This window comes from Triticum dicoccoides, chromosome 6B, assembly GCF_002162155.2.
Source record: "Triticum dicoccoides isolate Atlit2015 ecotype Zavitan chromosome 6B, WEW_v2.0, whole genome shotgun sequence".
Lineage (NCBI taxonomy): Eukaryota > Viridiplantae > Streptophyta > Magnoliopsida > Poales > Poaceae > Triticum > Triticum dicoccoides.
In genome coordinates, this window is record NC_041391.1 from 425,183,820 (window position 1) to 425,192,442 (window position 8,623).

Consider the following 8,623-nt stretch of genomic DNA (forward strand, 5'->3'; position numbering starts at 1 on the left):
CTCCCATGCCAGGGAAACCCTGCCAGGGCCTCCGCCACTCTTTGGTGAAGCCGTTCCGCCCTGTTGGAGCCCCTGGAGCCGCCCCGAGCCGCCATCGTCTTCGTCTCCGATGACCTCTGCCCTCTGCCTCCGCTGGAGAGGCCGTTTCTGATGCCGTCCGGTCACCTCTAGCCATGCTACGGGTACGGGCAGGTGCGCCATCTTCTTTTCCTTCGATCCCCCTCTCGTTTGACCCTAAGAACCCTCGTCGCCGGCGTGTGCTCCGGCGAAGCTCTGCCTCCCTCTGTTTCCCTCTCCCCCTCCTTCTGGCCTGACTAGCGGGGCCCGCTAGTCAGCCACTCAGTACGCGCGTGAAGCGGTACGAGTGGAGGTGCCCTGAGCTTTTTTACGCCTTCTACGTCTCTATTTATTTTTATTTCAAACTAGCAAAGTGGCCCGCTCGATGCGCGGGCTAAACATTAGAAAGTTTGATAATGGAAACATATTATTTGATTTGTCTACAGAAAAATTGGGAGTATGTGATGGCATATACAAATGTTTGAGTTTTGAGAACATAGTTCTTCTTCTGTATGTTTGATTTCACATATAAATATATGTATCCATTTATCATATACCTGCTTATTATGCATGTAATAGTATCTTTTACGATGAATCTCATTGAGCAAATTGTGTTTCTTATCATTTTTATGGCATTTTTATCATGTTGCATTGGCTTTCATCATCCATTTGGAAATGATGAGTCAACATCAATCGTAAGAGAGTGTGAGGTTCTAGGGGTGTTGTTGTTCCAAAGTCCTAAACCGGACGTGTCGGTCACTTTCTGAAAGCTAGCCGGACTAAAAATTCGTGTCCCCCTCGACATCGACACCTCGGCTTTGTTTTCAATCGTATCTTAATGTATTATTTTTATATGAGCATAATTCTTTTCATCAATTTATCTACTTGTAATAATAATATTAGCCAAAAGAGGAGAGTTTTCACATAATTAACATATAGAAACATATAGGCGTGTTTGTCTTTAAACATGGCCCGCTCGATGCACGGGCTAGAATTTTTTGAAGATTAATAGTTAAAACAGATTATTTTATTTGTGTAAAGAAGATTTGGAACCAAGTGTGATGACATTTATAATCATTTGTCATTTTTATCGTTTGTTTGTGAAGTGATGGTTGTAAATTTATTTTACCCTTAGACATATGTTTGGTATTTTTTTTCATGATAAGATGAGAATAATTTCTCTTTCATTTTTTGGAAATATTGGGCGAAGACTTTCTCATCGAATTCTTTGGGAGCACCTCCCCAGCCCCTGGGTTTGCTGGATGTGGCTGTAGGATCTTGTTGATAGTTTGTACCGACTTGACATGAAATTGTATTTTTGTATGCATACTTCAAATATCAATGATTGGTATGGGTTTAATATGTTTTCTTTATGATCATGTAATATATATTTTGATTTGTTCAGAACATTTTTCAGCATAGAAAGTAGACTATAATTTAGTCTGAGCGCACTTATGTGAACTCCACCTGTTTTTGGGGGTGTACAATACTGTACGCAATCACTGTTTAATAGTAGGATATTTTGTTTGTTTTTAGAAAAGATGTTTTTTTTTCTGGTGGAAGCCCAAGTGGGTGTTGCAAGTCTAGATAGCGTGCACACATTTGTTCTGGTGGAAGCCCAATAAGATCACTTCTCTTGCACCCACACTTCACACACCTCACAGTCTCACCATTCCTAAAAAAATTCAGTATCACCGCTTAGGAAATAAACACCTAACAGTCTCCCACGGTGCTTGTGCCTGTTCCCCTTTTCATCTTGTTCTATCCCCTCTGTACAAATTTCGTTCAACCTGAGCGCTGCGGATTTAATTCCCAACACCACCTCAGTTTCCCCTCTTGATTCCTTGCCGTGACCTTGCTCTTACACACCTGCACGCACGGGGCCGCCATCTCGTGCGCCTAATTTGGCTCCCTGTACGCCTCCTCGATCTGCTAGGCCGAACGGCGATGGAGGGTTAGCAGGGCTCGATGAGAAGCTGCGCAATGGAGGAGTCGAGCTTGTCGATCTTGAAGTGTCGCTGTCGTCGGTGCCCTTGGAGCCGATGTGGGCATTGATTTCGTCTCGCAGATCCAGCTTGAATCCACCTCGATTGTGAGGATGCTGGCGGCGTTGTCTTCCATCGCATCGTGGCCGTCCCAGAGCGAGGTGCCCCGGCAGGCCATCTTCATCCTCACAGTGGAAGCCTGACTTCGGCGGCTCATTTTTCACCTGCAGGTCCCCCCTTCTTCTTTCCAGCCTATCTCATATTCGTATATTTTTTGTTGTTTCATATAATGTACATTAAGGTACGACTTGTTAGTGAAATATGTAAATCTATTTATGCCCCCATACACTTTTTCCGTACTTGGAACTGGCATCTGAAGTGTTAGGCCCCCTGCCCCCATTCATATTTTAAAATAATAAGAAATTAAAAAGTTCATTTGTAATTAGCTATAGTTTTTTCCGCAAAAAGCTATAATTTTACTACTAAAGATAGACTTAATTTTAATAAGTGAATGTGAAAATGGGTGCTATTGCATTTTACATATAAACTATAACGATCCGTGGATGTTGTCACTATTGACTTGTACTTACAATAGAATAAGGTTAAAATATTAGATAATATGTAGTGTCGACAATTAGTATTATTGAGCTATTTCCATCGAATGTTGATGCATGTTTCCAATACTTGTGGGAGTAGTAGATCATATTTGTTCTACCATATCATGTTAGCATAGAAAATTCAATTTTATTTTGAGGATAGTTCGCACTGTACTAATTTTCCATCTACTTACGGTTATCCTTGTTATTAGTTCATTTGCTATAGAAAAGAAAATAACAGGTCTGATCAAGTCAGCATGTTATTACATGCAAGTGTTTTGAGTACCCCCTTTCTCTTATGTCTCTCATGAACTATGTGGAACACTCGGTCAACAATATCCGGTTTTTCTGATGCAGCTTGGTCTACTTCCTGTAGCACAGCTTGTATCTCTGGCCAAGCTGCGTTCAACATGAATGTCACAAATAGGTATGCGTATCTAGCCCACTGACATATTGCCATAACATCTTGGTAGTTTTGTGCTTTGTATCTTGGGCTATCTATGAAGCTGGATGGCACATGGCAGTAGTATTCTCTTTCATACCCGCTCACCTCTTGTATCTTCTCTTTCTATTGTCTCTTGCAAGCTAGCATATAGTTACGTTCTTAGGTTTCCTTGGTGTCTTTTGATCCACTCTAGTTTGTACTGCAAAATGCATGCAAGGGCATCCACATTGAACTGCAGTTTAAGCTTTTGACATACCAGGAAGTGTTTTGATTGATTAGTATGGTGTTGCATATGACTCTCATAGTATTTACAAAATTGTTACATGCTTTCTATTGCATTTTGCACCTTATCTTAGTATGTAATGTATATTTCCTCTATATCTTCTCTGTAGGGGAATAATAATGGACACTGCATAGCCATGAATTATGAATGGTTCTTTGATATTCTTCTCGGCCTTATGCCTTTGTACTGAACAATGATATCACATCCCTTTCTATTCATTCACAATCAAGCCTGCGACTTCAGTTGCCATTCTTAGTGCTTTTGTTATCTCTATCCAACATATTTTTAAGGCCCTCGGCAATATTTGTTGACTCCCTTGTGTATTCTGATGTTGACGCGTAAATCCTATTTTACCCCATTTGTAGGGTCATAGGTGCATAACTGTGTGGTCTCTGTTTCGTCTTTACCTTCACGTAGTAGCGTTCCTATTTTGTGGTATTTTTAGCCATTCATTCCAAATACCTTAAGGTCCACAACCATTGTTTATTTTTGTGTCTACCTTTCCTCCCGTTGATATGAAAGCGAACATGGACTTGTACAATCTGAATATTTTTCATGTAGTTTTTGCACCTCTTTCCATTGTGTTTCCTTAGCAATTTGGTGGCATCCAGTGGCTTTCTCAATAGTGGCAAGTCAACCTTGCCTGTTGGTAGCATAATCTGAAAGATGGCATGTTCTCGCTCTACCTGAAGTTCTTTCTTCGTACCAGAAAATTGCATCACATCACTCACTTGCAACCTGGGTTTCTTACGTTCCAAATTTCCATATCTGCCCTCTCCAATGTCCTGTTCAAGTTTCGTAATTCAGCATCAGTTTAAAATTCATATTGTCTAGTTGTTCTTGTTGGTACTGAAACAAACTTGATAGAACTTACATATTTGGTGGTTTTTTCTCTATCATTGTTTTTTATACCATACACTTTGTGTTATTTTTAGTCGTTTACACGTCCCTAAAAGAAATACCAGGTTCTTGAATGTCCAAATTGTAGATCTTGATTGAACTTTCTTGCTACTTACCTCTTAGTCATACCAGCCTGACTGATTATTGATTTTGTTTTTGTGTCACTGGTTCTGGATTGCTCTTTCTTTGTATTTTTCTTTTCCTATATAGTCTTACATCTCTAGCTATCTCTGTTGTATTATTTGCCCTGCATAAGCATAAAAACCATAGTAGAAATAAGAGATTTTTTAGGTGTGCATTGTACTATCATTTCTGTTCTTGCTGTTGAGAACAGATTGAACTGTAAGAATAAGATAAGATTGCAATCTAGGATGCAAAGTTGATGTACAATAACCACCTAAAAATCACAAAGGGAACTTAGGACATGAATGAAAAGCTTATTTGATTGTGTTGTCATACCTTTTGTTTATGTTAGTGCTATTGAGAAAAGATTAAACTATATGTCATTTCTACACAATCTGTGCAGATGGTACTTACTGGAGGCTCGCTCGACCGATGGCGCAGTTGAGGATATTGGGGGAACTTGCTTGTGAGAGTTCCTTTACTTCTTTGAGGGCAAGCCATCATGGTGGTGTTCATTAATTTTGAGTAATACTGTAATAGCAACATCATGATGGGTACAAGTCTAACCTATCATGAGTTTGTCTACGGCATCACGCAATTGATTGTGAGATTGGTGTAAAGAATATGTGAGGAGCCGTAAGACTGATCGTGAGATTAGTGTATATGGTATTGGGAACAAAAACAAAAGAGAATACATGCAAATGATCAGTGTAGGATTGGATTGTTTGGGAGAAGCGATTAACATACCTATCTTGGCTTGGGCCGTTGCCCATATTGCATATTGTTGTGTGAGCCACCTTGGAGGGGCGACATGTGCCTTCTGGTCCTATTTGCTTGAGTAAAAAAAAGACCTGGGATAGGAGGAAAGACGTAGGGGTGGAAGCCTAGATTGCTAACCTAAGAGGAGGAAGCATGTATGCGTGGAAGCCTGGATCCATTGTCTGGTATTGTGCCAAGGAAATGGCGGTGAAGATGATTTAGGCAAGCTAGGGTTCCTGAGCGTAGGTTTCTTCTGATTTTGTTAGATCGCTTCTTTTGTTCGTAAGATGGCCTCGATAGGTTAAGATTTTTTAAAGCAAAAAAAGGTAGACATGAGGGATGTTTTTTCCCACTATATCTTATAACATAATGGCAATGGTGGGTAATTTTAAAGTCAAATCTAATCTAATGGGCATAATTTTTGGACTACTAAATTAATGGTCAGATGTTTCTAATTTTTGTGGTAATTTCTAGACTAATTTCTTTTTTCTGGTTAGCCCGTAAAGTACTTTTTATATATAATAATAGATAGATTCATTTAAATCCACGAAACTTCAAACAGCCATAACTTTTTATCTATAAGTCCAAATGCATTGATTCTTTTTGCATTGTGTTGTTTGTCCAAAACTCCAACAGCACCCAAAAGATGGGATTTTCCTTGCTTTCTAGATTTTTTGGTAATATTCAGAAGGTTTCTTGATGTTTTCTTTTTGTGGTTTTATTTATTTTCAGAAGAGCAAGCTTGTCTTGAGGATCACCAGGAGATTTGTGAACCTCATCAGCACTAAGGCAAGCCACAACAACATTTTCATAGTGCCACTTCAATATTTGTGATTTTCCTACTTGAACTTATGATTATTCATGCATTTAAATCATTATTATGATAATTATTTTCTGTTAGATGCTTGTCATGTTAAAATGCTTGATTTACAGAAAGTTTGAAGTGAATCTTGTTGATAAGCTAACAAGAACTTAGTTATGAGAAATGATAGAATGATATGGTCATGGAGATTAATAATCAGTTTAATTATTATTCTTGCATGACGAAAAATGATGAGATTGCTAGAAATGATTCTGGTTTAAGTGAGGTTGGATCTTAACCAAAGAAGTATCATGAGATGATGATGGCTCCGTGGGAGTGTAGTTGACTTAGTTATTTTCATGGATATGTGATGCATATGTTGGTGATGCATGACATGGCATTATGACACCGGTTATTTTCACCCTAAGTTGAACCTGATAAGTAACTCAACTTGAATATGTTGTTGATCGGGTCATGGTGCCGCTGAAACAAGTTTTTCCCAGTGCAACCACATTTGCCGGTATGGGACGGCCTTAATGCATTTCATTGTCGTGCCTCTGGTCGGTGCCTCGATAGAGGGAAGGTTATGGGCATGCTGTACCCTGGCCCGGTAAGCAGGCATAACCTTGTGAGCCCTTTGTTAAGTTAAGTTTTTGGTACCGGGTCCCAGAGTGGATCGTGGCCACGACGGTGGTCGAGGTGTCTTGAGGTAGACATGGGGCCACCCAGGACTAGCCCGATGGGGATTGAGTCGGCGTGGCCGAGAGAGCGTCATGAAAATGAAGTGGTTTTGTTGGAATGCCGTTGGTCCACCCAAATGGGAGTGCAAGGCCATGGGTTCCGTAGTGTTGGTCCAATGCGCTACCTCTGCAGAGTGTATTAATCTATTGATAGCCGAGTCCACGGTTACGGACACGCTCGAAAGTAGGGTACACCATGGGTCAACACTTAATAAATTTGCACACTAAGTTTTCACTGAGGGATGCAGTAAGGCCATCGTGTTGAGTTGGACCAGGTGTGGTCGGGTTGTGATCGCCGTAAGGATCATGGGCCATTTATTGGTTGGGTTGTGATCGCCGTAAGGATCACGGTCCATTTATTGGTCGGGTTGTGATCGCCGTAAGGATCACGGGCCATGTATTGGTCGGGTTGTGATCGCCGTAAGGATCATGGGTCATGTATTGGTCGGGTTGTGATCGTCGTAAGGATCACGAGTTTGTTTTTGAGATCATCACATTTGTGGTCAGGAAATGATCATGTCCGGTAAGCCAGTCCAAGGGACGAGTAACACTTGAGCATAGTCACAGCTTGTTGGATATGTGGTTGCATTGTTAATAAATGGTTAAATATCATGATATTGTTTGTCATTATGTTTATGCTTGTTGTGAGCTTGCAAGTACATTCAATGTACTGACCTGGCGTGTCATGCCAGATTTCAGGAAAGTCTCGTTGGGAAGGAGTGCTATCCGAGTCTAGATCATGTCCACATCGGTGTCCCTGTGCTATGGAGTCCCGCTACGACGTTGTTCCGCTGCCGCGTAGTTGTCATGATCGAGGCCCCTTTATGTTTACTAAATAATGTACATATTGTTCAGCCGCACCGTGTGCGCCGCTTGGCCTCGCTAACTGTTCTAATATGAACTATGCTCCACTAGCATGAATAAAGCGGTTGTTTTTCTGTACCAAGTTGTTGTGTGTTGCCAGAAGACAAGGTCTCTGGGCTGGCAATGCAGGGTGAACCGGTCGCTCAGAGTCGGGGTGCCACAGGGCTGATTTGGATCCATTAGTTTCATGCTATGGTTCGGTTTACCTTAATACTTCTTTTGTAGTTGCAGATGCTTGCAATAGGGGTTAATCATAAGTGGGATGCTTGTCCAAGTAAGGGCAGTACCCAAGCACCGGTCCACCCACATATCAAATTATCAAAGTACCAAATGCGAATCATATGAGCGTGATGAAAACTAGCTTGACGATAATTCCCATGTGTCCTCGGGAGCGCTTTTCTCATTATAAGAAATTGTCCAGGGTTGTCCTTTGCTACAAAAAGGATTGGGCCACCTTGCTGCACTTTATTTACTTTCATTGCTTGTTACCCGTTACAAATTATCTTATCACAAAACTATCTGTTACCTACAATTTCAGTGCTTGCAGAGAATACCTTACTGAAAACTGCTTGTCATTTCCTTCCGCTCCTTGTTGGGTTCGACACTCTTACTTATCGAAAGGACTACGATAGATCCCCTATACTTGTGGGTCATCAAGACTCTTTTCTGGCACCGTTGCCGGGGAGTGAAGTGCCCTTGGTGAGTGGAACTTGGTAAGGAAACATTTATATAGTGTGCTAAAATTTTCTGTCACTTGTTACTATGGAAACTAATCCTTTGAGGGGCTTGTTCGGGGAATCTTCGGCCCGACCAGTAGAGAAAAGAGTTGCTCCTCAACTTACTGAACCTACTGAAAATGTTTACTTTTAGATTCCTTCGGGTATGATAGAGAAACTGCTAGCTAGTCCCTTTGCAGGAGATGGAACACTAAATCCTGATTTACACCTTATCTTTGTGGATTATTTAAGCTTGCAGGTATTCCCGATGATGTTGTCAAAAGGAAGGTCTTACCTTTATCTTTGAAGGGAGATGCATTGACATGGTATAGACTATGTGATGATACGGGATC

At 40.9% G+C, this 8,623-nt stretch overlaps 1 long non-coding RNA gene across 1 annotated transcript; it reads left to right on the plus strand.

Moving 5' to 3' along the window:
- Positions 1 to 1,719: 1,719 nt before the first annotated feature.
- LOC119325565 lies at positions 1,720 to 5,118 on the plus strand. The gene is made up of 3 exons (XR_005157587.1): positions 1,720 to 2,272; positions 2,996 to 3,065; positions 4,793 to 5,118. It is a non-coding gene; the product is annotated as an uncharacterized LOC119325565 (long non-coding RNA).
- The last annotated feature ends 3,505 nt before the right edge of the window (positions 5,119 to 8,623 follow it).